The sequence below is a fragment of the Penaeus vannamei genome, chromosome 11, assembly GCF_042767895.1.
Source record: "Penaeus vannamei isolate JL-2024 chromosome 11, ASM4276789v1, whole genome shotgun sequence".
NCBI classification, from domain to species: domain Eukaryota; kingdom Metazoa; phylum Arthropoda; class Malacostraca; order Decapoda; family Penaeidae; genus Penaeus; species Penaeus vannamei.
This window is the reverse complement of record NC_091559.1, coordinates 17,212,686-17,217,021: the sequence shown is the minus strand read 5'-3', so window position 1 is coordinate 17,217,021 and position 4,336 is coordinate 17,212,686.

The following is a 4,336-nucleotide window of genomic DNA, read 5'->3' as shown; positions in this document are numbered from 1 at the left end:
CCACCCACATTCCTAGGAATTGTACTCGAGTTGACGAATCTGATTTTGTTTTTGAATTGTATCAATTAACAAATCACTGGTTTACTGATGTAACATTAGGAAATAATAAATACAAGTTGTTAGTTATCAACATCTTCAAATTACAAATCAAACGACGGAAAACTATCGAAATCAGTTGAAAATGCGCGGGCACTAAGCGCCTCCCATCATACTTCTTCATTCGTCCATCGACAATGGTTTCGAAGGTCACACTTCATTAAATATTTTGAAAATGACACTGTTTATTGATTTATATCAACTACATTCAAAAGGATATATAAGTTTACGTCAGCATATTCAATTATATATAATTGTTATTATTATACTATTATCATTATTATTATTTCTGTTATTAATATTATTATTAATATTATACATATATATGTATATCTGTATATATATATATATATATATATATATATATATATATATATATATATATATATATATATATATATATATGTATATTTATATATATATATATATATATATATATATATATATATATATATATATATATATGTGTGTGTGTGTGTGTGTGTGTGTGTGTGTGTGTGTGTGTAATTCTAATGCACAATGGGGATGAATCCGAAATTAAGCTTAATATTCTGAAAAGGAATTTGTTCTCATGCGAATGCAATTCACCCCAAAGGAACCCTTTTAGATGTAAAAAAAAAAAAAAAAAAAAAAAAAAAAAAAAAAAAAAAAAAAAAAAAAAAAAAAAAAAAGTTCAGAAAGGGTCCTTTTTAAAGCTCTGTTATTTGTTCATATTCAGCAGAGTAGTGCAGGGGAAGTGTGCTGAGATAGACATACAAAGGCTGATAAGAAAATAGAGTAACAGAGGAGATAGGCAGAGAGAGACAGAGATATAAAAAGAGAGGGAGAGGGGAGAATAGGAGAGAGAGCGAGAGAGAAAGAGAGGGAGAGAGGAGAGAGAGGGGGGAACGGGAAAGAGAGAGAATTCAGAAACCAAAGATCAATGTTTTAATGTTTAATGTTTGAAACAAATAAATGTGCTAGACACCAAAGGTCATAAAGCACTATGGTAGAGTTAAAGATTAGGATAAAATGTGTAAGATGTCAAATATTAGAGAGCGTTTTAGGACAGTTTCAGTGGAAAAAATGAAAAAAAAAGACAGCAAGTGAACCAGAGCAGAGATTAATAGAATGGGAGGGTTAAGGGGTCGGGCGATTGGGTGAATGGCAGTGTATCTGTCACTGGGGAAGAGATAGGAACAGTGTTCAAGGAAAACAGAGATGGTTGTTGGATAAGTAGGAGAAGAATCCTGGGAGGGGGTGGGGGTGGGGGTGGAGTCAAAGATTAGAGTGTTATAGGAAAGTATGGTAACGAAAAGGGAAAAGAGGGAAGCAAATTAAGTAGAGCAGGGATTAGTAAAATGAGGAAGGTTGTAGACCCTTAACCTTTCCCATTTTACTATTATAATTTTATCATTATTGTTTTTACCATTATCATCATTGTTATTGTTATCATAATTATGATATTTTTTGTCGTTGTTATTAATATTACTCTCATTGTCATTGTTGTTTTTATTATCATTAGTATTGCCATAATAATTATTAGCATTATTACTATTATCATCATCATTATTATCATCATTTTCATTATTATTTCCGCTATTATTATCATTACCATTATTGTTATTATTTTTAATACCATTGTTTTTATTATTATTGTCATTATTGTTATTATGATCATCATCCTATGTCAGTTGCTCTATTTTTCTCCCTGTCTATCTTTCTCTTTTCTAATCTATGTAGCTTTTTATCTAGTTTGTTCCATCTCTTAGCATTATCAGTGATTAAATAACAGCATATTATTAAAGATAAAATATCCATATAAAAGGCAAAGCTTCGAACCATGGGCCTCCGGGTTATGAGCCCAGCGCGCTTCCACTGCGCCACCCTGCTACTTACTATTATAAGAGAAAGATAGACTTATTAATCAGAAATCATCATGATCCTTATTCTTTAGATTCTCTACACTTAGCACCATATTTACTTTTTTATAATTCCTAATGTACTATCATATAATAATTATTGATGTTTTATTATCCTTTTTACTGTTATTATCATTTTTTTTTATTATGAATGCCAATTATTTCTATCCCCATTAGATATAATTATCATTATCATAATTATCTTTATCATAGCCATTGTTATTATTATATCTATTATCATTATTATCTCTATTATTACTGTTTTCATTATTGCTATTATTGTCATTATCATAATCATTTTCATTATCATTATCCTTGTGTATATCATCATCATTTTTACTATAATTTTTATCATTATTACCATCATTATCATCACTACTATCGTTGCTATTAGTATCATCATTAATATCTTCATTATTATATTTATCATCATTATCATTATCATGATTAAAATCATCATTATTATTATTATCATCATCATGATCATTATTAGTATAATCATGATCTATGGTTACCATTATCATCACAATCATTATCATTGGCATTATTTTCATCATTACTGATATTATCATTATTTTTCACCACTTTCATATAAGCCTTTTATGTAACCTTGTTACTTGCTTTTTATATTTCTTCTTTGTCTTTTCTTTCCCTTTTCATCATTTGCGCGTTCAACTTTGTTGTCTTTATCATAGTTCCTTACGCCTTTGATTCTTACCTTCGGTGATGCTGCATTTTTCGTTTTATTGTGAGATTTGAATGTTATTTGATCGCGGCTGATTGGGAAAAGAAATTACGAGAAGCTGTTTATAGCCAGGTATTAATACACAGAGGGAGGGAAAATAACAAAGAAAACAAGACAAAAACAGAGAGACAGCATAGGCCTATATGGAAAAAGGAAATGAGAATTCAGAGGTCATCGATCAAGGCAGGAAATCAGAGAGAAAATGGGGAAACGAGGAAAGAGGAATTAGCAAAAATATCAAATAGATGCTTAGGGGAAAATGTCAGAAAGACAAAAAGGAAAAGAAAAGAAAAGAAAACAAAAATGATGAACAAAGGGAGTTAAAGAACTGAGCGAGATTAGAAAGAATAAACAGAGAAAATGGTGAACAGGAATGAAATGTAATGAGAGAAGGGCAAGACCATCAAAAGGGGAGGGGTTAAGGAAGGGGAGAGGAAGGGGGAAGAAGAAAAGCATTGAAAGAGAAATTTCCCTTTTCTCTTTTTCATATCTATTTTTTTCCATTTATTAACGAAAACTTTTCTACACTTCCCTTCTCGCGGTCCGAGGTGGGCAGTGCGGAGGATCATGATTATCATTGTTATTTTTATTGCTATCATTAGCATTATTACTATCATTATGATTATCATCAATAGTATAGTTATCATCATTATCATTACCATTTCTATTATTATCATTATTACTATCATTATTATTATAAACTTATCATTATCATAGTAATTATCATTATTACAATTGTCATTATTATTATTATCATTATCATCATTATCATCATTACTATCATTGCTTTTATACAATTTTCATATAAAAACATTGCTTTTATATAGTTTTTTTTACCATAATCATTATCATAATAATTATTCTTATCTTTATCATCATCATTATTATGAACTTCATCATTATCATTATCTTCATTTTTATCATTTTGATTTTTGTTTTATTTTGATTTTTGTTATTATCATTAATATGAACATTATCTTTATTATAATTTTTATTATCATTATAATTATTGTTATTATCATCTCCATTATTATTATTATTATCATTAGTAGTAGTACTAGTAGTATCATTATTATTAATATTATCATCATAATTTTTAGTATTCTAACCATTATCGTTATTATTATTATTATTATTATTATTATTATTATTGTTATTAAAATCATTATCATTATTATCATGAAGCATATGATATATAAAGTTGTCAGAGAGTGAGAAATGGAGAAAAAGAGAGAGAGAGAGAGAGAGAGAGAGAGAGAGAGAGAGAGAGAGAGAGAGAGAGAGAGAGAGAGAGAGAGAGAGAGAGAGAGAGAGAGAGAGAGAGGCAGGGGGAGAGAGAGAGAGGGGGGGGGGAGGAGGGAGAGAGTTAGGTAGATAGATAGATAGATAGATAGAGAGAGAATGAGACACAGGCAGAATGATAAACAACCCTGTATTTCAAACAAAACTGAGTAGAGAAAACCGAATGAAGGATTTGAATAAAGCGAATGAAGAACAACAATCATCGTAGAAGATTAACAAATCCTTCCTCTCCTAATCCAAGTCTTCTTATTGGCTTGCGTTCAGCCAATCAGCTCTCGTGGCAAAGGCCCAA